The sequence below is a fragment of the Gastrolobium bilobum genome, unplaced genomic scaffold (assembly GCF_033153095.1).
Source record: "Gastrolobium bilobum isolate Gb01-03AN ecotype WA unplaced genomic scaffold, APGP_CSIRO_Gbil_v1 utg11543, whole genome shotgun sequence".
Lineage (NCBI taxonomy): Eukaryota > Viridiplantae > Streptophyta > Magnoliopsida > Fabales > Fabaceae > Gastrolobium > Gastrolobium bilobum.
This window is the reverse complement of record NW_026896187.1, coordinates 977-28,670: the sequence shown is the minus strand read 5'-3', so window position 1 is coordinate 28,670 and position 27,694 is coordinate 977. Positions and strand designations below refer to the sequence as shown.

The window sequence follows — 27,694 nt, the reverse complement described above, 5'->3', positions numbered from 1 at the left end:
CTTCCCTAATTTATATTAGCGAATCATTAACTCGTTTCATATATTTTTTTTGCTCAATTATTACAACTTTGAAAACTTGTTAATTAACTTCAAAAATTGATTGAAAGCGTTTGATGAATAATAAGCGCGTGGCATGGGGTTTGACTACATCATTTACCAGTATTGTGAATAAAGTTTGCAACAAGGGTTTCAATGTTTCAAGAGAAAAGATTGCAACACACCTAACGCTTCAACCTAGGGGTGTTCATCAACCGATCCAAACCGATTCAAACCGCGAAAACCGAACCGAAAAACTGACAACCAAATAAATCGAAAAGCGAAAAATCGGAAACCGAAAGAAAACCGCAAATTTTAATTGGATTGGATCGGTTTTCGGATGGGTTGAAGAAAACCGATCCAATCCAAACCGATCCAATATATTAATTATCCTCTACCTACTTGTCCTTTCTCCCATCATAGCCCAAAAATTTCTAAACTCAAGACCCATTAACTCATCAACTAAACCCCAAAAAAAATTTAGTCACGTCTCATCAACTATAGTATTGTTTATTGATATTTTTGTATTTCTATTTTTTTTTTTACAAAGCCAATATATACAAAAGATGTTATTTGAACAATAATCATGAAACTAATTTTAGGATATTCAAAAAACCGAAAACCGATCCAATCCAAACCAAACTAAAAAAATTTGGATTGGATCAGATCGGATTTGAAAAAAAATCTAAACTGAATGGATGATTATATGATCAAACCGAAAGGATTGGATCAGATGAGTTTTGCTTCCAAAACCGATCAAATCCAGACCGCGAACACCCCTACTTCAACCCACTGATAAACATGATCCCTTCTAGCGCTTTATGTATCCATTGTATACAAGTTGTGTTACACCCCTAAGGCTTCAATTATTGAAACCTTCATCGCAAGCTTTCTTTACAGAAATTATAGATAGTGTTTAGTTGATGAGTTCGTCAAAATATTTGAAGGGTTGGTGGCATAGATTCTACTGCTTTTTAAAGAAGTATTGGAGTAATTTTTGGGAAGGTTGGATTCAGAGATTCGCAATCGGGTTTATCTTGTGGACCAACTAATAATATTCAGGCTATGACACTTGCAGCAACAGAGGGGTTGCAACTCCCAATACCTATATAGTGGTGCAGCGTAAGGTCGTGTCTAGATCAACGAAAAAGGGTCGATGAATTCATCTATGCTCATTCTTGTAGAAGGTATGTGATTATACAAGTCGAGAAGTGGTTCTTTCAATAATAGGCGTGTGGTAAGGGGTTCAACATCACTATTTACCAGTACTATAAATAAAGCTTGCAATAAGGGTTTGAATGTTTGAAGAAAAAAGGTTACAACACTACTATTGCCTCAACCCCACTGAAAAAACATGATCCCTTCAGGTGCTTTACATATTCATTTCATCCAAGTTGTGTTGCACCCCTATTGCATCAATTTTTGAAATACTCAATGCCATATTTCTTCACATAATCAGTAGATAGTGTTTGGTTGATGACTTCGTCGAAGTATTTGAAGAGTTGGTGGCAAAGATTCCACCCCTTTCAAATGAACAAGTATTGTAGTAATTTTTGGAAAGGTTAGGGTTAGGGATTCACAATCGGGTTTAACTCGTGGACTGACGAATAATATTCGGGCTATGACACTTGCAGTAACAGAGGGGGAATTGCAAATTCCCAATACCAATATAGCAGTGCAGCGTGAAGCAGTGTCTCGATCGATGGAAGATGGGTCGATTAATTCATGTATGTTCACTATTGTAGGAGGTATGCGATTATACAAGTCGAGAAATCGTTCGATGAATAATAGGCGCGTGGAATGGGGTTTGACGACATTGTTTACAAGTATGTGAAAAAAGCTATCAATAAGGCTTTCAATGTTTGAAGAAAAAAGGTTGCAACACTCTTATTGCCTCAAACAATTGAAAAAACATGACCGCTTTAGGCGCTTTACGTAGTCATTTCATCCGAGTTATGTTTCAACCCTATCCCATTAATTTTTGAAATCTTCATTTGCCATATTTCTTCACATAATCAGTAGATAGTGTTTGGTTGATGAGTTCATCAGAGTATTTGAAGGGTTGGTGGCACAGATTCCACCGCTTTCAAATAAACAAGTCTTGCATAAATTTTTCAGAAGGTTGGGGTTAGGGACTCTCAATTTAACTCATGGATCGACTAATAATATTTAGGCTATGACACTTGCAGTAACAAAGGGGAAATTGCAAACTTCCAACACATATATAGTAGTGTAGCATAAGGCGGTGTGTGGCAAAAAAATTAATTTAATGCATTTTAATTAAATAATTACGCATTTATTGCAGTTTCGGGAATAATTACAAATTTATTGCACATTGTGACGCCCCTTTTGGGCGTCTCACCCTAAGGGGAAGACGCCCCAATGGGGCGTCTTTCATCAGGGGTTGACACGTGTCATATTTTTTTCCAAAAAAAAAAATTAATTTAATCATAAAACTTCTGAAAGCCATAACTTTTAACTCGGGTATCCAAATCAGGTAATTCTTTTTTTGATTCCACATAACTTTTCGAGATCTACGCAATGACATCTCATTTGACATATTTTATTTATTACAAACACAATTTTATTTCTCATTTGACTAAGATCTGAATAGAATCATATCGGCATTTGAATTATAGAATGACATTACTATTTGCATTTATGTTTAGATTTGAATCATCAGGTTATTTACATTTAAGTTTAGATTTGAATCATAACGTTGATATTTGTATTTTGTAATTTTGTATAGCTGCCTTATTCATTTCTATACAACTATTCATTTGTATTCATGGTGTTTTTGTATAGCTGCCTTGAATTAGAATTACAAATACACCATGATTTTCGCCACAAGACGATGTCATTTCAGTGAACATTAGATAAAGTTGTCTAAAGTAACTTTAGAAAAAAACGAACCATTTGTTTATTTTCTTAATTTCTTTTTGTCATTTATGCAATTCGAATCACAATTTGAATTATAGAATGACTAAGATCTCACTAGAATCATATTTACATTTGAATTATAGGATGACTAGAACCTGACTAGGATCATATCGACATTTGAATTATAGGATGATGTTACTATTTGCATTTAAGTTTAGATTTGAATCATGACGTTATTATTTGTATATTGCGTTATTCATTTTCTTAGAGCTATTCATTTTATTTATAAGAGTCAATCATTGACACACTAGATTAGTTCGGTAAAAATTCGATTACGAATTTACCATTCCCTCTTTTTGGGTTTGCAAACCAAATCATTGTTACATGAAATGAAGATTAAAAAAGAATCCAAATTTCTCAGTCTACACTATTTCGTAGAATTGGGGTTTCGGTTTTATTCTTTTTTTTTTCTTAAATTCCTTTTTGTCATTTATGCAATTCGAATCAGAATTTTTTATTCACTAATCCTTGCAAATGAAAAGACTACTATGAAAGGACTACAAACACAATGGGAGGCAATTTTAAATTATGTTTGTGAGAAATAAAATATATCAAATGAGATGTCATTGCGTAGATCTCGAAAAGTTATGTGGAATCAAAAAAAGAATTACCTGATTTGGATACCCGAGTCAAAAGTTATGGCTTTCAGAAGTTTTAGGATTAAATTAATTTTTTTTTTGGAAAAAAAATATGACACGTGTCAACACCTGATGAAAGACGCCCCATTGGAGCATCTTCCCTTTAGGGTGAGACGCCTCACTGAGGCGTCACAGTACCCAATGGGTGCAGCTCAGTTGGTTCCTTGGCGCTGAGTTAGTGGGGTTGGACATGTGTTTGATTCCCGCTGAATGCATTCTTGGGGAGGGGGCTGAACCTTTAGCCATCACTGACCCCTGCACTCCGGATTAGTCCCATAGCCGGCTCAAAGAGTCGAAGCTTGTGGGGATACCGGAGGGAGCTAACTCGCCTCAAAGAGGTAATTAGGGTTGGGTAACTCCAAAGAAAAAGGCGTCACAGTGTGCAATAAATTCGTAATTATTCCCGAAATTGCAATAAATGCGTAATTATTTAATTAAAATACAATAATTAAAATTTTTTGCCGGCGGTGTGTCAATAGATGGGAAATGGGTCGAATAATTAATGTATGTTCACTATTGGAGGTATTCGATTATACAAGACGAGAAGTGGTTCGATGAATAATAGGCGCGTGGTATGGGGTTTAACGATATTATTTACTAGTATTGTGAATAAAGCTTGCATTAAGGGTTTAAATTTTTCATGAAAAGGGGTTGCAACACTCTTATTGTGTCAACCCACAGAAAAAACATGATCCCTTCAGGTCCTTTACGTATTCATTACATCCAAGTTGTGTTGCACTCGTATTGCTCCAATTCTTGAAACCCTAATTGCCAACTTTCTTCATAGAATCTATAGATAATGTTTCGTTGATGAGTTTGTCGATGTATTTGAAATTTTGGTGGCACAAATTCCACCGTTTTCAAATGAACAAGTATTGGAGAAATTTTTTGGAAGGTTGGGGTTAGAGATTCTGAATTTAACTCGTGGACCGACTAATAAAATTTAGTCTATGACACTTGCAACAATAGAAGGGCATTGCAAAATCTAAATACCTGTATAGCGGTGCAGCGTAAGGCGATGTCTCGATCGATATGAAATGGGTTAATTAATTCATGTATGTTCACTATTGTAAGAGGTATGCAATTATACAAGTTGAGAAGTTGTTCGATGAATAATAGATGCGTGGTATGAGGTTTGGCGACATATTTACCAGTATTGTGAATAAAGGTTTCAATGTTTCATGAAAAGGGGTTGTAACACTCCTATTGCCTCAACCCACTGAAAAAACATGATCTCATCAGATGCTTTACATATTCATTGCATCCGAGTTATGTTGCACCCCAATTGCTTCAATTCTTGAAACCTTATTTGTCAGCTTTCTTCACAAAATTAGTAGATAGTGTTTGGTTGATAAGTTAATCAAGTATTTGAAGGGTTGTTGGCAAAGATTCCACCGCTTTCAAATGAACAAGTATTGTAGTAATCTTTGGGAAAGTTGGGGTTGGAGATTCATAATTTAACTCGTGGACCGACTAATAATATTCGAGCTATAACATTTGCAGTAACATAGTGGGTATTGCAAACTACCACTACCTATATAGCAATGCAACGTAAGGAGGTTTCTCCATCGATGGGAAATAGGTCGATTAATTCATGTAAGTTCACTATTGTAGGAGGTATGCGATTATACAAGTCGAGAAGTGGTTCGATGAATAATAAGAGCATGGTATGGGGTTTGACGACATTATTTACCAGTATTGTGAATAAAGCTTGCAATAAGGATTTCAATGTTTGAAGGAAAAAGGATGCAACAATCCAATTGCCTCAAGGCACTAAAAAAAAAACTCTTCAGGCGCTTTACGTATTCATTGCATCAATTCTTAAAACCCTAATTGCCAGTTTTCTCACATAATCAGTAGATAAGTTTTGGTCGATGAGTTTGTCGGAGTATTTGAAGGTTGGTAGCATAGATTCCACCACATTCAAATGTGTTAGGAAAGTGGCTTCTTTACTAGGATGCGGAAGAACACCTAAAGGGGGTGAATAGGTGTTTTCAAATTTTTTTAAAAATTTTTCTTAATAAAATTTTTAAATCTGTAAAGTCTAGACAAAATTGAACTAACAAGTTCAATCACCACACCAACTCAACAAGATTGACAGTTATCAATTTATTTTGCAAGTTTAGTTCAGATAACAGTCACACAGCTATAACAACTTTACTAATTTTACCTTAGGTCCCTATATGCCCAAAATAATTTCTGTATGAAGTATATCAACAGAAAATGTACCTGACCTTTTATTTTACAGAGCAAACGCAACAATAAGCTTACTTACAAAAACGAGAAAACGACTAACTTCCAAATATTAGAAAATAGAGAAAGTGCTACAATAATTATATCAGAACCAGTAAGGTGCTACAGCATTCTAAAAATATAACAGAAAACTGCTACAGCAGAAACAATAATAAACCAGAAACAATGTTACTTTTAGTCTCAAAACGGAATATTCAAAAATTAAATCAGCGCGACAAAAGACATACGATATATCCTGATTCACACCCACTAAGCCTAAATTGGGTGCTACATCCAAACTGAAGTCGCTGCATATATTTTATTTATCCCAAGTGTACCTGTTTTAAAAACACACGTCATAAAAGCAATCAAACAAAATAGCAAAAATATTCTTAGTACCTACACTACTCCAAGCTCTAAGAATACTCACAAGCCGAACCTACGGAGTTCACCAACTCCTCTCACACAAGACCTCCACTCTCCCTAGTGGATTCTTGAAGCTCTAGGCCTTAAGACACACTCTCAAGCCAAGCACAAGGTCGTCAACCCACACGATTGCATCCACACACCTAGGACATATTTTTCATACACACGCATTTAACTTTAAACACACAATACAGAATTTTCCAGATTTGTAACTAGTGAAATTAATCAAATATACAGTGTCTTATCACACCAAATATATCACAGTAATATCAAACTAAGCTCCAAGAAATTTATGCAATATGCAGAAAATCACATCAAGGATATATCAATCAAAATCCCTAAAATTTCAGCAACTTGGAACTTGGGTATATCAAGATTAAATTTCTAATTAATGGACACAAAGAAATCTGATTTAAATAGAATTTATCACAATATAAACAGAAAAATCAGATTTGAAATTCTTTCAAAATATCTAAACTGATGAACAAATGAAGATACTTAATTTTCATATGTGCAACAAACCCCGACTTCCGGAAGGAATGCATTTATTAGATAAAAGGTCGACGCAGGCTCTGCCTGTTGCGCTTTGATGATTCATGATAACTCGTCGGATCGCACGGCCTTTGTGCCGACGACACATTACACCACTCAAAATCCCTAAAGCATATAAACAAATAGATATGGAAATTTCGGATAAAATGCTTCAAATCAGCTATTCACAAAGGAATTTAGTTGGTCAGAAAATATCATAATGAAGCCCTAAATTTTTGTGAAAGAAACTCGAATTTTTTTTTCCAAGAAAATGATGCAGAGATTATAAAGGAGAGATTGCCTTTCTTTTGCTTTTCAACCGATAAAAACAATGAGCACAGTGATCGTAAGAAAAATGTGAGAGAAGATTTTCTTGAAAATGCTCGCCACTCACTACTATCATTATCTCACATAACTTTTTTCTTGAACTTTCTGAAAGAGAATGTTTGCAAACAGTTATCTGAAGAAGAAAGAAAAATGAGCACTACAAAAATGTGTATCTGACGAAGAAAAGGATTGGTGAAAAGTGATGCTTTCTTCTTTTCTTTTATTGGTAAAGTAACCTTTTTAATATTTGTTTATTGTTTATTGTTTATTATTATTATTATATTTAATTTTTGCTACGTGATATTTTAGAATTCATATGCTGATGTTGAAACCAATTTGTAAATGACTTACTAATGTTTTAAAACATATAAAACGTTGTATATTTTTTATTTTAACTAAACTAATTTTTTTAATTGACTTATTTATTTATTTAAACTTAACCCATAACAACATCAAATTAATTATTACTATTAATATGAAATGGATGGAGTTAAATGCATGTAAGGCAATAATATGCATTGGAGCTTAGGGAGATATTCTATGATATAATATAGTGTGTAACAAAATTCTAAAAATCTAACCACTTGTGTCTTCAAATTCTATCTTCAATTTGAGACTTCTTGTAAACCCTTTGTCATTATCAAAATATGTATTCCATAATGATTAGGAGGTCTTCAAAATCAACAAGTATTTCAATAATTTTTGGGAAAGTTGGAGTTAGAGATTCGCAATTTAACTCGTGGATCGACTAATAATATTTAGGCTATGGCACTTGTAGCAATAGAGGGGGAATTGCAAACTTTCAATACCTATATAGCGGTTTAGCGTAAGGTAGTGTCTCGATCGATGGGAAATGGGTCGATTAATTCATGTATGTTCACTATTGTATAAGAAATGCGATTATAATGTCAAGAAAAGATTTGATGAATATTAGGTGCGTGGTATGGGGGTTTGACGACATTATTTACCAGTACTGTGAATAAAGCTTGCAATACGAGTTTTAATGTTTGAAGAAAAAGGGTTGCACCACTCTTATTGCCTCAACCCACTGAAAAAACATGATCCCATCAGGTGCTTTACGTATTCATTGCATCCAAGTTGTGTTGCACCCTTATTGCTTCAATTCTTGAAATCCTAATTGGCAGCTTTCTTCACATAATCAGTAGATAATGTCTGGTAGATGAGATCGTAGGAGTATTTGAAGAGTTGGTGGAACAGATTCCACCACTTTCAAATGAACAAGCATTGGAGAAGATTTTCGGAAGATTGGGGTTAGGGATTCCTAATTTAACTCATAGATCGACTAATAATATTCGGGCTATGACACTTGCAGTAAAAGAGAGAACTGCAAACTTCCAATACCTATATACAGATGCAGCGTAAAGCGGTGTCTCGATCGATGGGAAATGGGTCGATTAATTCATGTTTGTTCACTATTGTAGGAGGTATGTGATTATAAAAAGTTGAGAAGTGGTTCGATGAATAATAGGCACGTGGTACGAGGTTTGATGACATTATTTACTAGTACTTGAATAAAGCTTGCAATGAGGTTTTCAACGTTTGGAGAAAAAGGGTTGCAACACTCGTATTGCCACAACCCACTGAAAAAACAATATCCCTTCAGGTGCTTTACGTATTCATTGCATCCAACTAGTGTTGCACCCCTATTACTTCAATTCTTAAAACCCTAAAATGCCAGCTTTCTTCAAAGAATCGGTAGATAATGTTTGGTAGATGAGTTCAAAGGAGTATTTGAAAGGTTCATGGCACGGATTCAATCGCTTTTGAATGAACAAGTATTGGAGCAATTTTTCGAAAGATTGTGGTTAGGGATTTGCAATTTAACTCATGGACCGACTAATAATATTTAGGCTATGACACTTGCAGTAACAAAAGGGGAATTGCAAACTTCCAATACATATATAGCAGTGCAGCATAAGGCGGTGTGTCGATAGATTGAAAATGGTTCAAATAATTCATGTACGTCCACTATTGAAGTGGTTCCATAAAGCTTGCAATAAGGGTTTCAAAGTCTGAAGAAAAAGGGATGCAACACTTATATTGCCTCAACCCACTAAAAGAAAATAATCTATTCAGGTGCTTTACGTATTCATTGCATCCAAGTAGTGTTGCACCCCTTTTGCTTCAATTCTTGAAATCTTAATTGCCAGCTTTCTTCATAGAATCAGTAGATAATGTTTGTTAGATGAGTTCGTAGGAGTAATTAAAGGGTTGGTGGCACAGATTCGACCGCTTTAAAATGAATAAGTATTGGAGAAATTTTACGAAAGATTGGGGATAGCGATTCCCAATTTAACTCGTGGACTGACTAATAATATTCGGGCTATAACACTTGCAATAACAGAGGGAGAATTGCAAACTTCCAATACATATATAGCAATGAAGGATAAGGCAATGTGTCGATAGATGGGAAATGGGTCGAATAATTCATGTATGTTCACTATTGAAGAAGGTATTCGATTATACAAGTCAAGAAGTGGTTCATTGAATAACATACGCGTAGTATAGGGTTTGACGACATTATTTACCAGTACTGTAAATAAAGCTTGCAATAAGGGTTTCAAAGTTTGAAGAAAAAAGGATGCAACACTTATATTGCCTCAACCCACTAAAAAACCATGATCCCTTCAGGTGCTTTACGTATTCATTGCATCCAATAGTGTTGCACCCCTTTTGCAATGTTTGGTTGATGAGTTCGTCCAAGTATTTGAAAGGTTGGTGGCAGAGATTCGACCACTTTCAATTGAACAAGTATTGCAATAATTTTTGGGAAGATTAGGGTTAGAGATTCGCAATTTAACTCATTGGCCGACTAATAATATTCGGGCTATGACAATTGTAGTAACGGAGGGGGATTCCAAACTCTCAATACATATATAGCAGTGTGGCATAAGGCAGTGTGTCATTAGATGGAAAATGGGTCGAATAATTCAGGTATGTTCACTATTGAATGAGGTATTCGATTATACATGTCCATAAGTGGTTCAATGAATAATAGGCGCATGGTATGGGGTTTGACGACATTATTTACCAGTACTGTGAATAAAGCTTGCAATAAGGGTTTCAAGGTTTAAAGAAAAAGGGATGCAACACTCATATTGCCTCAACCCATTAAAAAACATGATCCCTTCAGGTGTTTTACGTATCCATTGCATCCATGTTGTGTTGCAACCATATTGCATCAATTCTTGAAACCTTAAATGCGAGCTTTCTTCACAAAATCAGTAGATAGTTTTTAGTTGATGAGTTCGTCAGAGTATTTGAAGGGTTGATGGAACAGATTCCACCACTTTCAAATGAACAAGTATTGGAGTAATATTTCGGAAGGTTGGGGTTAGAGATTCTAAATTAAAGGGTTGGTGGCACAGATTCGACCGCTTTAACATGAAAAAGTATTAGAGAAATTTTTCGAAAGATTGGGGATAACGATTCCCAATTTAACTCGTGGACTGACTAATAATATTCGGGCTATAACACTTGCAATAACAGAGGGAGAATTGCAAACTTCTAATACATATATAGCAAAGAAGGATAAGGCAATGTGTCGATAGAAGGGAAATGGGTCGAATAATTCATGTATGTTCACTATTGAAGAAGGTATTCGATTATACAAGTCGAGAAGTGGTTCATTGAATAACATGCGCGTAGTATAGGGTTTGACGACATTATTTACCAGTACTGTAAATAAAGCTTGCAATAAGGGTTTCAAAGTTTGAAGAAAAAAGGATGCAACACTTATATTGCCTCCACCCACTAAAAACCCATGATCCCTTCAGGTGCTTTACGTATTCATTGCATCCAATAGTGTTGCACAGCTATTGCTTCAATTCTTGAAATCCTAATTGCAAGTTTTCTTCACAGAATCAGTAAATAATGTTTGGTTGATGAGTTCGTCCAAGTATTTGAAAGGTTGGTGGCAGAGATTTGATAAACCTTTAGTTTATTTTGTTTTATGGACTAAAATAATATGAATTATCTAATTAAACAAGTCAAAAACTAGGGTTTTAATAGGATAATCATGAACATTATCTGAATTTTTGTTTAATTGAATCATCCTTGCTATTTTTTAGGGATTTGTTGACAAAAAGAGTCAAAAGATGAAGATTGGATAGATAGAGATCACAACTAGAAAAGATGAGATCAAGAGATGATAGAGGAAGATAAAAAACAAGATAGATTTGAGATCTTATCAAGTTGTTAGAGAGGAAGCTTAAGCCTCCATCATGAAGCTTAAGCCTCCTAAACAAGCAAATAGCCTCTGCCAATGGAAGCTTAAGCCCCAATAAGGAAGCTTAAGCCTCCAAAATACGCAAAAAGTCTCGGCCTATGGGCGCTTAAGCCCCTAACTCAGGGCTTAAGCGCGCTGGAAGAAGAAAATTCTGACTGGAAGATCGCGCTTAAGCGCCCTACAGCGCGCTTAAGCGCGCAACGCGAATTCTTCAATCACCGTTCTAGGGGGCTTAAGCGCGATGAAGCAAGCTTAAGCGCCCCAGAAACCCAACTTAGGCCCATTCAAGGTGTTTCATCAAGATACGAACTCTTGACCTATAAAAAAACACCATTGGGAACCAGAAGAATAACTTTTACATTGCTAAACAACTCTTGGGTGCTCGGAGGCTGAAGGAACGCGGAGGACATCAGATTCATGTTCGTGAGCGGCGGAGACGGATCAACGTCAAGTGTTCACTGGAGATATTGAAGATCCACCAATCACTTATGGAGTTTGGGGGAGCTTTTCTATTTTCTTTTGTTCTTGATTTTGCCATGTCCGGCTAGTTCTTTAAGTAGTTAGGGTTAGATGAATTTTAGTCGATTTATTATGCATTGAACAATTTGTACGTTAATTTTCCTTTTTATCATGAATGAAGTTATCTGTTTTTAATGCTTTATATAGGCTTGAATCTTATATAATGATCATCGGTAAATGCATGACAATAGGGATGTTGGTGTGTGATCCATATCTGATAACTTCATCGTAAACGCTATGATTCTAGGGATAGACATAGAATTTGCGTAACCTTAAGATTCTTGAACTTAATGCTTGCATTCTTGGGGAATAACCGGGGAACTAGGGTTCTTTCAAGTTTGTAAAGGTTTTAGGGTAACAAGAGATTGAGCCCTAATAACACGCGAAAGAATTGGTTAGATTGATATTAAGGACGGTTAACGTAAGGAAGGACTTCGAATCATAATAAGGAGATTAAATGAAATCGAACCCCTAGCTACGTTCTTTTACATTCTTAAATCACATCTTTAATTTCACGTTTTTAATTCTTGCGAGTAGTTAGCTTTGATATTTAATAACTTCAATTTTACAATCCAAATCCTGTTTCCGAATACAACTTTGATTGTCCAACTTAAGTTGCGATAGTGAATTAGGGCTTGAACCGTAATCCTCGTGGGAACGATCTCTTACTTAATCAGTATATTACTTGTACGATCGGTGCACTTGCCGTGAGTAGCAACAAGATTCGACCACTTTCAATTGAACAAGTATTGCAGTAATTTTTGGGAAGATTAGGGTTAGAGATTCGCAATTTAACTCATTGGCCGACTAATAATATTCGGGCTATGACAATTATAGTAACGGAGGGGGATTCCAAACTCTCAATACATATATAGAAGTGCAGCATAAGGCGGTGTGTCAATAGATGGAAAACGGGTCGAATAATTCATGTATGTTCACTATTGAATGAGGTATTCGATTATACATGTCCAGAAGTGGTTCAATGAATAATAGTCCCGTGGTATGGGGTTTGACGACATTATTTACCAGTACTGTGAATAAAGCTTGCAATAAGGGTTTCAAGGTTTAAAGAAAAAGGGATGCAACACTCATATTGCCTCAACCCATTAAAAAACATGATCCCTTCAGGTGTTTTACGTATCCATTGCATCCATGTTGTGTTGCAACCATATTGCATCAATTCTTGAAACCTTAATTGCCACATTTCTTCACAAAATCAGTAGATAGTTTTTAGTTGATGAGTTCGTCAGAGTATTTGAAGGGTTGATGGAACAGATTCCACCACTTTCAAATGAACAAGTATTGGAGTAATATTTCGGAAGGTTGGGGTTAGAGATTCTAAATTAAAGGGTTGGTGGCAAAGATTCGACCGCTTTAACATGAAAAAGTATTAGAGAAATTTTTCGAAAGATTGGGGATAACGATTCCCAATTTAACTCGTGGACTGACTAATAATATTCGGGCTATAACACTTGCAATAACAGAGGGAGAATTGCAAACTTCCAATACATATATAGCAAAGAAGGATAAGGCAATGTGTCGATAGAAGGGAAATCGGTCGAATAATTCATGTATGTTCACTATTGAAGAAGGTATTCGATTATACAAGTCGAGAAGTGGTTCATTGAATAACATGCGCGTAGTATAGGGTTTGACGACATTATTTACCAGTACTGTAAATAAAGCTTGCAATAAGGGTTTCAAAGTTTGAAGAAAAAAGGATGCAACACTTATATTGCCTCCACCCACTAAAAAACCATGATCCCTTCAGGTGCTTTACGTATTCATTGCATCCAATAGTGTTGCACAGCTATTGCTTCAATTCTTGAAATCCTAATTGCAAGTTTTCTTCACAGAATCAGTAAATAATGTTTGGTTGATGAGTTCGTCCAAGTATTTGAAAGGTTGGTGGCAGAGATTTGATAAACCTTTAGTTTATCTTGTTTTATGGACTAAAATAATATGAATTATCTAATTAAACAAGTCAAAAACTAGGGTTTTAATAGGATAATCATGAACATTATCTGAATTTTTGTTTAATTGAATCATCCTTGCTATTTTTTAGGGATTTGTTGACAAAAAGAGTCAAAAGATGAAGATTGGATAGATAGAGATCACAACTAGAAAAGATGAGATCAAGAGATGATAGAGGAAGATCAAAAACAAGATAGATTTGAGATCTTATCAAGTTGTTAGAGAGGAAGCTTAAGCCTCCATCATGAAGCTTAAGCCTCCTAAACAAGCAAATAGCCTCTGCCAATGGAAGCTTAAGCCCCAATAAGGAAGCTTAAGCCTCCAAAATACGCAAAAAGTCTCGGCCTATGGGCGCTTAAGCCCCTAACTCAGGGCTTAAGCGCGCTGGAAGAAGAAAATTCTGACTGGAAGATCGCGCTTAAGCGCCCTACAGCGCGCTTAAGCGCGCAACGCGAATTCTTCAATCACCGTTCTAGGGGGCTTAAGCGCGATGAAGCAAGCTTAAGCGCCCCAGAAACCCAACTTAGGCCCATTCAAGGTGTTTCATCAAGATACGAACTCTTGACCTATAAAAAAACACCATTGGGAACCAGAAGAATAACTTTTACATTGCTAAACAACTCTTGGGTGCTCGGAGGCTGAAGGAACGCGGAGGACATCAGATTCATGTTCGTGAGCGGCGGAGACGGATCAACGTCAAGTGTTCACTGGAGATATTGAAGATCCACCAATCAGTTATGGAGTTTGGGGGAGCTTTTCTATTTTCTTTTGTTCTTGATTTTGCCATGTCCGGCTAGTTCTTTAAGTAGTTAGGGTTAGATGGATTTTAGTCGATTTATTATGCTTTGAACAATTCGTACGTTAATTTTCCTTTTTATCATGAATGAAGTTATCTGTTTTTAATGCTTTATATAGGCTTGAATCTTATATAATGATCATCGGTAAATGCATGACAATAGGGATGCTGGTGTGTGATCCATATCTGATAACTTCATCGTAAACGCTATGATTCTAGGGATAGACATAGAATTTGCGTAACCTTAAGATTCTTGAACTTAATGCTTGCATTCTTGGGGAATAACCGGGGAACTAGGGTTCTTTCAAGTTTGTAAAGGTTTTAGGGTAACAAGGGATTGAGCCCTGATAACACGCGAAAGAATTGGTTAGATTGATATTAAGGACGGTTAACGTAAAGAAGGACTTCGAATCACAATAAGGAGATTAAATGAAATCGAACCCCTAGCTACGTTCTTTTACATTCTTAAATCACATCTTTAATTTCACGTTATTAATTCTTGCGAGTAGTTAGCTTTGATATTTAATAACTTCAATTTTACAATCCAAATCCTGTTTCCGAATACAACTTTGATTGTCCAACTTAAGTTGCGATAGTGAATTGGTGCTTGAACCGTAATCCTCGTGGGAACGATCTCTTACTTAATCAGTATATTACTTGTACGATCGGTGCACTTGCCGTGAGTAGCAACAAGATTCGACCACTTTCAATTGAACAAGTATTGCAGTAATTTTTGGGAAGATTAGGGTTAGAAATTCGCAATTTAACTCATTGGCCGACTAATAATATTCGGGCTATGACAATTATAGTAACGGAGGGGGATTCCAAACTCTCAATACATATATAGAAGTGCAGCATAAGGCGGTGTGTCAATAGATGGAAAACGGGTCGAATAATTCATGTATGTTCACTATTGAATGAGGTATTCGATTATACATGTCCAGAAGTGGTTCAATGAATAATAGTCCCGTGGTATGGGGTTTGACGACATTATTTACCAGTACTGTGAATAAAGCTTGCAATAAGGGTTTCAAGGTTTAAAGAAAAAGGGATGCAACACTCATATTGCCTCAACCCATTAAAAAACATGATCCCTTCAGGTGTTTTACGTATCCATTGCATCCATGTTGTGTTGCAACCATATTGCATCAATTCTTGAAACCTTAATTTCCACATTTCTTCACAAAATCAGTAGATAGTTTTTAGTTGATGAGTTCGTCAGAGTATTTGAAGGGTTGATGGAACAGATTCCACCACTTTCAAATGAACAAGTATTGGAGTAATATTTCGGAAGGTTGGGGTTAGATATTCTAATTTAAAATCGTGGACTGACTAATAATATTCGGGCTATGACACTTGCAATAACAAAGAGGGATTGCAAACTCCCAATACCTACATATCGGGGAAGCGTAAGGCAGACAATTCGAGAAGTGGTTCGAGGAATAATAGGCACATGCTACGGGGTTTGACGGCATTATTTACCAGTACTGTGAATAAAGCTTGCAATAAGGGTTTCAAAGTTTGAAGAAAAAGGGATGCAACACTTATATTGCCTCAACCCACTAAAAAACCATAATCCCTACAGGTGCTTTACGTATTCATTGCATCCAATAGTGTTGCACCCCTATTGCTTCAATTCTTTAAATCCTAATTGCCAGTTTTCTTCACAGAACCAGTAAACAATGTTTGGTTGATGAGTTCGTCCAAGTATTTGAAAGGTTGGTGGCAGAGATTCGACCACTTTCAATTGAACAAGTATTGCAGTAATTTTTGGGAAGATTGGGGTTAGTGATTCGCAATTTAACTCATTGGCCGACTAATAATATTCTGGCTATGACAATTGTAGTAACGGAGGGGGATTCCAAACTCTCAATACATATATAGCAGTGCAGCATAAGGCGGTGTGTCAATAGATGGAAAATGGGTCGAATAATTCATGTATGTTCACTATTGAATGAGGTATTTGATTATACATGTCCAGAAGTGGTTCAATGAATAATAGGCGCGTGGTATGGGGTTTGACGACATTATTTACCAGTACTGTGAATAAAGCTTGCAATAAGGGTTTCAAGGTTTAAAGAAAAAGGGATGCAACACTCATATTGCCTCAACCCATTAAAAAACATGATCCCTTCAGGTGTTTTACGTATCCATTGCATCCATGTTGTGTTGCAACCATATTGCATCAATTCTTGAAACCTTAATTTCCACATTTCTTCACAAAATCAGTAGATAGTTTTTAGTTGATGAGTTCGTCAGAGTATTTGAAGGGTTGATGGAACAGATTCCACCACTTTCAAATGAACAAGTATTGGAGTAATATTTCGGAAGGTTGGGGTTAGATATTCTAATTTAAAATCGTGGACTGACTAATAATATTCGGGCTATGACACTTGCAATAACAAAGAGGGATTGCAAACTCCCAATACCTACATATCGGGGCAGCGTAAGGCAGAATATTCGAGAAGTGGTTCGATGAATAATAGGCACATGCTACAGGGTTTGACGGCATTATTTACCAGTACTGTGAATAAAGCTTGCAATAAGGGTTTCAAAGTTTGAAGAAAAAGGGATGCAACACTTATATTGCCTCAACCCACTAAAAAACCATGATCCCTACAGGTGCTTTACGTATTCATTGCATCCAATAGTGTTGCACCCCTATTGCTTCAATTCTTTAAATCCTAATTGCCAGTTTTCTTCACAGAACCGGTAAACAATGTTTGGTTGATGAGTTCGTCCAAGTATTTGAAAGGTTGGTGGCAGAGATTCGACCACTTTCAATTGAACAAGTATTGCAGTAATTTTTGGGAAGATTGGGGTTAGTGATTCGCAATTTAACTCATTGGCCGACTAATAATATTTTGGCTATGACAATTGTAGTAACGGAGGGGGATTCCAAACTCTCAATACATATATAGCAGTGCAGCATAAGGCGGTGTGTCAATAGATGGAAAATGGGTCGAATAATTCATGTATGTTCACTATTGAATGAGGTATTTGATTATACATGTCCAGAAGTGGTTCAATGAATAATAGGCGCGTGGTATGGGGTTTGACGACATTATTTACCAGTACTGTGAATAAAGCTTGCAATAAGGGTTTCAAGGTTTAAAGAAAAAGGGATGCAACACTCATATTGCCTCAACCCATTAAAAAACATGATCCCTTCATGTGTTTTACGTATCCATTGCATCCATGTTGTGTTGATACCATATTGCATCAATTCTTGAAACCTTAATTTCCACATTTCTTCACAAAATCAGTAGATAGTTTTTAGTTGATGAGTTCGCCAGAGTATTTGAAGGGTTGATGGAACAGATTCCACCACTTTCAAATGAACAAGTATTGGAGTAATATTTCGGAAGGTTGGGGATAGATATTCTAATTTAAAATCGTGGACTGACTAATAATATTCGGGCTATGACACTTGCAATAACAAAGAGGGATTGCAAACTCCCAATACCTACATATCGGGGCAGCGTAAGGCAGACAATTCGAGAAGTGGTTCGATGAATAATAGGCACATGCTACGAGGTTTGACGGCATTATTTACCAGTACTGTGAATAAAGCTTGCAATAAGGGTTTCAAAGTTTGAAGAAAAAGGCATGCAACACTTATATTGCCTCAACCCACTAAAAAACCATGATCCCTACAGGTGCTTTACGTATTCATTGCATCCAATAGTGTTGCACCCCTATTGCTTCAATTCTTTAAATCCTAATTGCCAGTTTTCTTCACAGAACCAGTAAACAATGTTTGGTTGATGAGTTCGTCCAAGTATTTGAAAGGTTGGTGGCAGAGATTCGACCACTTTCAATTGAACAAGTATTGCAGTAATTTTTGGGAAGATTGGGGTTAGTGATTCGCAATTTAACTCATTGGCCGACTAATAATATTCTAGCTATGACAATTGTAGTAACGGAGGGGGATTCCAAACTCTCAATACATATATAGCAGTGCAGCATAATGCGGTGTGTCAATAGATGGAAAATGGGTCGAATAATTCATGTATGTTCACTATTGAATGAGGTATTTGATTATACATGTCTAGAAGTGGTTCAATGAATAATAGGCGCGTGGTATGGGGTTTGACGACATTATTTACCAGTACTGTGAATAAAGCTTGCAATAAGGGTTTCAAGGTTTAAAGAAAAAGGGATGCAACACTCATATTGCCTCAACCCATTAAAAAACATGATCCCTTCAAGTGTTTTACGTATCCATTGCATCCATGTTGTGTTGCAACCATATTGCATCAATTCTTGAAATCTTAATTGCCACATTTCTTCACAAAATCAGTAGATAGTTTTTAGTTGATGAGTTCGTCAGAGTATTTGAAGGGTTAATGGAACAGATTCCACCACTTTCAAATGAACAAGTATTGGAGTAATATTTCGGAAGGTTGGGGTAGATATTCTAAATTAAAATCATGGACTGACTAATAATATTCGGGCTATGACACTTGCAATAACAAAGAGGGATTGCAAACTCCCAATACCTACATAGCGGGGTAGCGTAAGGCAGACAAGTCGAGAAGTGGTTCGATGAATAATAGGCACATGCTACGGGGTTTGACGACATTATTTACCAGCACTGTGAATAAAGCTTGCAATAAGGGTTTCAAAGTTTGAAGAAAAAGGGATGCAACACTTATATTGCCTCAACCCACTAAAAAACCATGATCCCTACAGGTGCTTTACGTATTCATTGCATCCAATAGTGTTGCACCCCTATTGCTTCAATTCTTTAATCCTAATTGCCAGTTTTCTTCACAGAACCAGTAAATAATGTTTGGTTGATGAGTTCGTCCAAGTATTTCAAAGGTTGGTGGCAGAGATTCGACCACTTTCAATTGAAAAAGTATTGCAGTAATTTTTAGGAAGATTAGAGTTAGAGATTCGCAATTTAACTCATTGGCCGACTAATAATATTCTGGCTATGACAATTGTAGTAACGGAGGGGGATTCCAAACTCTCAATACAAATATAGCAGTGCAGCATAAGGCGGTGTGTCAATAGATGGAAAATGGGTCGAATAATTCATGTATGTTCACTATTGAATGAGGTATTTGATTATACATGTCCAGAAGTGGTTCAATGAATAATAGGCGCGTGGTATGGGGTTTGACGACATTATTTACCAGTACTGTGAATAAAGCTTGCAATAAGGGTTTCAAGGTTTAAAGAAAAAGGGATGCAACACTCATATTGCCTCAACCCATTAAAAAACATGATCCCTTCAAGTGTTTTACGTATCCATTGCATCCATGTTGTGTTGCAACCATATTGCATCAATTCTTGAAATCTTAATTGCCACATTTCTTCACAAAATCAGTAGATAGTTTTTAGTTGATGAGTTCGTCAGAGTATTTGAAGGGTTAATGGAACAGATTCCACCACTTTCAAATGAACAAGTATTGGAGTAATATTTCGGAAGGTTGGGGTAGATATTCTAAATTAAAATCATGGACTGACTAATAATATTCGGGCTATGACACTTGCAATAACAAAGAGGGATTGCAAACTCCCAATACCTACATAGCGGGGCAGCGTAAGGCATACAAGTCGAGAAGTGGTTCGATGAATAATAGGCACATGCTACGGGGTTTGACGACATTATTTACCAGCACTGTGAATAAAGCTTGCAATAAGGGTTTCAAAGTTTGAAGAAAAAGGGATGCAACACTTATATTGCCTCAACCCACTAAAAAACCATGATCCCTACAGGTGCTTTACGTATTCATTGCATCCAATAGTGTTGCACCCCTATTGCTTCAATTCTTTAATCCTAATTGCCAGTTTTCTTCACAGAACCAGTAAATAATGTTTGGTTGATGAGTTCGTCCAAGTATTTCAAAGGTTGGTGGCAGAGATTCGACCACTTTCAATTGAAAAAGTATTGCAGTAATTTTTAGGAAGATTAGAGTTAGAGATTCGCAATTTAACTCATTGGCCAACTAATAATATTCAGGCTATGACAATTGTAGTAACGGAGGGGTATTCCAAACTCTCAATACATATATAGCAGCGCAGAATAAGGCGGTGGTGTGTCAATAGATGGAAAATGGGTTGAATAATTTATGTATGTTCACTATTGAATGAGTGAGGTATTTGATTATACATGTCCAGAAGTGGTTCAATAAATAATAGGCGCGGGATATGGGGTTTCACGACATTATTTACCAGTACTATAAGTAAAGCTTGCAATAAGGGTTTCAAGGTTTAAAGAAAAAGGGATGCAACACTCATATTGCCTCAACCCATTAAAAAACATGATCCCTTCAAGTATTTTACGTATCCATTGCATCCATGTTGTGTTGCAACCATATTGCATCAATTCTTGAAACCTTAATTGCCACATTTCTTCACAAAATCAGTAGATAGTTTTTAGTTGATGAGTTCGTCAGAGTATTTGAAGGGTTAATGGAACAGATTCCACCACTCTCAAATGAACAAGTATTGGAGTAATATTTCGGAAGGTTAGGGGTAGATATTCTAAATTAAAATCATGGACTGACTAATAATATTCGGGCTATGACACTTGCAATAACAAAGAGGGATTGCAAACTCCCAATACCTACATAGCGGGGCAGCGTAAGGCAGACAAGTTGAGAAATGGTTCGATGAATAATAGGCACATGCTACGGGGTTTGACGACATTATTTACCAGTACTGTGAATAAAGCTTGCAATAAGGGTTTCAAAGTTTGAAGAAAAAGGGATGCAACACTTATATTGCCTCAACCCACTAAAAACCATGATCCCTACAGGTGCTTTACGTATTCATTGCATCCAATAGTGTTGCACCCCTATTGCTTCAATTCTTTAAATCCTAATTGCCAGTTTTCTTCACAGAACCAGTAAATAATGTTTGGTTGATGAGTTCGACCAAGTATTTGAAAGGTTGGTGGCAGAGATTCGACCACTTTCAATTGAACAAGTATTGCAGTAATTTTTGGGAAGATTGGGGTTAGAGATTCACAATTTAACTCATTGGCCGACTAATAATATTCGGGCTATGACAATTGTAGTAACGGAGGGGGATTCCAAACTCTCAATACATATATAGCAGTGCAGCATAAGGCGGTGTGTCAATAGATGGAAAATGGGTCGAATAATTCATGTATGTTCACTATTGAATGAAGTATTCGATTATACATGTCCAGAAGTGGTTCAATGAATAATAGGCGCGTGGTATGGGGTTTGACGACATTATTTACCAGTACTGTGAATAAAGCTTGCAATAAGGGTTTCAAGGTTTAAAGAAAAAGGGATGCAACACTCATATTGCCTCAACCCATTAAAAAACATGATCCCTTCATGTGTTTTACGTATCCATTGCATCCATGTTGTGTTGCAACCATATTGCATCAATTCTTGAAACCTTAATTGCCAGCTTTCTTCACAAAATCAGTAGATAGTTTTTAGTTGATGAGTTTGTCGGAGTATTTGAAGGGTTGATGGAACAGATTCCACCACTTTCAAATGAACAGGTATTGGAGTAATATGGGTTAGATATTCTAAATTAAAATCATGGACTGACTAATAATATTCGGGCTACGACACTTGCAATAACAAAGAGGGATTGCAAACTCCCAATACCTACATAGCAGGGCAGCGTAAGGCAATGTCACGATCGATGGGAAATAGGTCAATTAATTCATGTATGATCCCTATTGTAGGTATATGATTAGACAAGTTGAGAAGTGGTTCCATAAATAATAGGCACATGGTATGGGGTTTGACAACAATATTTACCAGTACTGTGAATAAACCTTGCAATAAGAGTTTCAATGTTGGAAGATAAAGGGTTGCAACACTCGTATTGCCTCAACCCACTGAAAAAAAACATGATCCCTTCAGGTTCTTTACGTATTAATTGCATCAAACTAGGGTTGCGACCCTATTACTTCAATTCTTGAAACCCTAATTGCCAGCTTTCTTTACAGAATCAGTAGATAATGTTTGGTAGATAAGTTCGTAGAAGTATTTGAAAGGGTTGGTGGCATAGAGTCCACCGCTTTCAAATAAACAAGTATTGGAGAAAAAATTTGGAAGGTTGGGGATAGGGATTCCAAATTTAACTCGTGAAAGGACTAATAGTATTGGGCTATGACACTTTCACTAACTGAGAAGGAATTGCAAACTTCCAATACATATATAGCAATGCAACATAAGGCGATGTGTCGATAGATGGGAAATGGGTCAAATAATTCATTTACGTTCACTATTGAAGGAGGTATTCGATTATACAAGTCGAGAAGTGGTTCGATGAATAATAGGCGCGTGGTATGGGGTTTGACGACATTATTTACCAATACTGTGAATAAAGCTTGCAATAAGGGTTTCAAAGTCTGAAGAAAAAGGGATGCAACACTTATATTGCCTCAACCCACTAAAAAAAATAATCCCTTCAGGACGTATTCATTGCATCCAAGTATTGTTGATTACCTCTGGACAACAAAGAGAGATCCTTCAACATCCTTGTGACTTTATAAAACAATTCAGAAAATGAGACAGGCCTAATAATCACGGGCAATTCTACTTCTTTTGATGTTGTCTCCATTGGTGATGCCAATTTTCATTTCATCAGGAACGTTGTTCGGTAACTATCGGGCAAATGTTGGAGATTATTAGGGGGCGTTTGGTACAGGAAAATTTTTTTGGTGTATGAGAATCATGACTACCAGGAATATGATAGGAAAGTGAATTACCCAGGAATGTTATAAAAAAGCTGTTTGGTATACAAAAATATTACTGGGATTTTTTGTAAATTTTACTGAGTCTTTGTTTGGTTGATTGTGAAATATTAAGGGGAATGTGAGGTTATTTTACAAAAATAACCTCACTTTCACCTATTTTTTTTATTTTTTTAATATACAGAGAATCATCGTTTTGTTTTCGCCAACCTTGAAGGCAAGCTGTGACTTTTTTTATCGATCCTCTTGCTCTGCTAATTGGCTTTAGCTTCACTTTATTTTTGAAAAAATATAATGAAAGTTTTTTTTTTCACAGAGAAACAATGGATCTCCCAAGAGAGAGAACCATACATGGCGGTCTGTCTTGCCGCCCTCGCCGCTCCTTCGTTTCTGGTTGTCTTGCCGCTGTCGATGCTCTTGCCTTCGTTGCCGGTATGCTCATGGATTTTCTCTTTTACCTGTGTGAATTTTTACACTTCTTCATCTTTTACCGGTATTCGATTATACAAGTTTAGAAGTGGTTCGATCAATAATAAGCGCGTGGTATGGAGTTTGACGATATTATTTACCAACACCAATACTGTGAATAAAGCTTGCAATAAAGGTTTCAATGTTTGAGAAAAAAGAAATGCAACACTCATATTGCCTCAACCCATTGAAAAAACATGATCCCTTTACGTGCTTTACGTATTCATTGCATCAAGTTTTGTTGCAACCCAATTGCTTCAATTCTTGAAATCTTAATTGCCAGCTTTCTTCACAAAATCAATAGATAATATTTGATAGAGGAGTTCGTAGGAGTACATACTGCATCTTTTGAAGAAAGGATGATATAAGTAGGTGACGAGTTTCAAATTTCAGGGAATCGTGCAAGACCTTGCTATTGCTGCCACATGTAGACAGACATGCCAAAAATATTGCTCAAGACATGTTACAGTTATCCCTTTATTCAAAAGCAACTTAAAAAAGAAAAAAAAAATAATAGTTAAATTAAAATGGAGCTGTTTATAGTTTTCTGCAAGTTGAACTTGTATATAATAGGTTTGCGTCCTATCTCCTCCTTAAAAGAACATATATATATATATATAAGTCTAGCTACAAGTGATCTAATATAATAATAATTAATAAGGGTAAATCAAAAACTCTTTCAACTAGTTGCCATAATTATATTTTAATTTTAACACGAACAAACTAGTAAACATATCCTTCTGTTGACAAGCTAAATGGAAATCATATAATTTTAATTTACACTTATTTGTTAATCCGTGATAATGTTTGATTTGTTCGTATAATATCTTTAAAAAAAGTTTGAAATTCTTTATTCAGTTAATTGTTTTTTTTTTATACTTTCTATTTTTTTTAAATAAGGAAATTAGTATTTTAAATGTTTTTTATATTAATTAGTCACACGTAACATGAAATAAACATGAATTTATGGATCACATGTATGTCCACAAATGTATTTATAGACAATATTTATTTTAATCATTCAAATTAATTTATAAAAAAAAAATAACTCAATAGCGAACAGATTTAAACATTTAGTAAATAGTATATTATTTTAATTTCCAATAGCGATGTATAGATTGCATCAGGTATTCTCTCTTTAAGGACATTTCAGATAAGCAAGCAAGCACACAACATCCCCAAAAGCAACCCAGAAGAGAAAAGAAATACCAAAAACTCACAAGAACCAAATATGGGAGATTCCTATTTCAGTGAAAATCACCTGTTTAAAAGAGACGACAATGTCTGCCTTTCTGCAATCTTACTCACAACTGATCTGGTGTATTGACCTATCCTCCTCAATGTTGCTATTAGCTTATGTGTTCATGTCACCGTCTGAAATTTTATACAAATCAGTTCAATTAATGCAACTTTATAAATTATCCGTGTAGCAGGATAGAAACCTTGATCTCGCAAGAAATACGAACAATCAAACTAAAATAGGAACTACTTATATGAATTTTTTTCTATATTATGTGCATAATATTTTAACAAGCAAGTGTCCTGGACCTGCACAGCGAAACAGAGATGACTAAAATATGGAGAATATAATCCAATTTCTTATCCAACAACAAATCGGTAAATATCAGTACACAACAACAACCCCAAATATCCCAAGTTCTAGAGGCATAGTATAATTTAAAGTAGGAAAATTGATTAACAATCTAAGTCTATATGAATACAAGCGACAACATAGAGAAAATAAACAAGAGAGACAGAGAGAGAGAGAGAGGGGAAGAGACAGTATTGTTGATTACCTCTTGACAACAAAGAGAGATCCTTCAACATCCTTGTGACTCTATAAAACAATTCAGAAAATGAGATATGAATGTGCAACGAAGTAAAAAAAAAAAAAGAGTAGAATGAGAAAGAACGAACCCATTGGTTGCTTTCGATGTTGAAGTCGTAGAAAGAGACATGCGCGGCGGTGTAGAGAATCTCGTCGATGAATGGACCCATTCGCTGAAGCATTGTGAGATTGAGCACCTTCGTGGTCTGCTGATCCAGATTCGGCATCAATTTCGTAGTGTGAGACATTTCAAACAATTTTAGAGCCTCAAACCCTCGAACTCAAGATTTCGTTTTCATCGATTGAAATTTCTGCTCTTGGCTTCTCCATCTTCTGGTATCGATCCATCAACACGAACAAATAAAAGAAAACACAATACCGAATAAATTCTACAAAGAAAATTTCACCAATCGAAAACAAACAGAAAAACTAAAAGACCAAAAGACAGAGAGAAGAAAATGAAAAGAGAGGTTTAATGAATGGAACTAGGGAAAAATTGGATTTGAGAATGGGGATCAAGTGTGTGTGAGAAGGAGAAAATCAGATAGAAAAGAACAAAAAATTGAAATCAGAGAGATAAAGAGTGGTTAGGGTTTCAGTATCGCACACTGCGTCGTAAGTAAGCTAGCTAGCTGGCTAGCTGGCTGGTCTAATTCAGAATTCCCACTTCTTGGCAAATCATTTACAAATTTCTGAGACTAAATTACCCTCACGAGCTTACCTTATCATTTGTTGAAAAAGTTTTGTGTGGTTCACAAGATCAATGACCACTTCTTAGCCTGTTGTTTTATTTTATTTATCTAAATCGTGTTTAAAGTTATGTTTTACGTGGTTCGTAAAATTTCATCATATTTTCAACAATATTTTGTCATCATCCATACAGCCTTTCAGAAAATTTAACCAATATTTTCAGCAATATTTTTGCCTACCAAACATCATTTTTGTAATATTTCCGGATACTTTTTATATCTATCATATTTCTGATAATCGTGAATTTCGGTAACTTAAAAATCTCCAGTACCAAACGTGGACCAGGGTTTGGTAGAGGAAAAAAAAAATTATCCGAGAATCTCGATTTTCATAAATATGATGAAAATATTCAGTTTACGATAATATTCAAAAATTAAAAATTTAGAAAAATTCAATTCCCCGGAAATCCGAAAAAATGACGTGTACCAAATGCCAGATGGCAAAAATATCCATCTTTTGGGATTCTTGGTGAGTGCCGAATTCCTAGCAGAAATGAAGACTCAGTTGAAAATTTCCCTGGGCCAATTTGAGACGGGCCTAATAATCACGGGCAATTCTACGTGTCGGACACGTGTCCGACACGGACACGCGTCCGACACGCTCGGACACGCGGTCGACTCTCCAACACATTCTGACTCGCGGTTAATATTTGGGGACACGCGGTCAACATTTGGGGATACGCTCGGACACGTTTTTTTATTTTTTTTATTTTTTTTAAATCTTAATTTTATTTTGTTAACTAAATATAAAAGAAATAATTCATAAATTAATTTTTTTTGTTATAAAATTTGACATTGAAAATTAACAAACTACGAAAAATTATTTATATTTATATTTATGTTATGAAATTTAAATATTTAATTGGTTATATGACTTATTATGGACTCTTATATGTATTAAATATAAATCATATTATTTATATTAAAATTTTTATTTAATATCAAAACGTGTCCCAACGTGTCCAAATATGACATTTTTTAGAATTAACGTGTCGTCGTGTCGTGTCGTGTCTCGTGTCCCGTGTCTCGTGTCTGTGTCCGTGCATCATAGGTTGTCTCCATCGGTGACGCCAATTTTCATTTCGTCGGGAACGTTGTTCGATAACTATCGGGAAAATGTTGGAGATTATTAGGGGGCGTTTGGTACAGGAGAAATTTTTTGGTGTCTGGGAATCATAACTACCAGGAATATGATAGGAAAGTGAATTACCCAGGAATATTATAAAAAATTTGTTTGGTATGCAAAAATATTACTGGGATTTTTTGTAAATTTTACTGAG

General features: G+C 35.8%; 1 long non-coding RNA gene across 2 annotated transcripts; it reads right to left on the bottom strand.

Moving 5' to 3' along the window:
- Window positions 1-5,943: 5,943 nt before the first annotated feature.
- LOC133298176 (uncharacterized) lies at window positions 5,944-26,327 on the bottom strand. Of its 2 annotated transcripts, XR_009749749.1 has the most exons (4): window positions 25,755-26,327; window positions 25,634-25,674; window positions 25,099-25,211; window positions 5,944-6,184 (listed from the first exon to the last, which is right to left on the bottom strand). It is a non-coding gene; the product is annotated as an uncharacterized LOC133298176 (long non-coding RNA). The 2 variants fall into 2 exon arrangements; XR_009749748.1 differs by lacking the exon at window positions 5,944-6,184 and having other exon boundaries at window positions 24,902-25,211.
- Window positions 26,328-27,694: the final 1,367 nt, after the last annotated feature.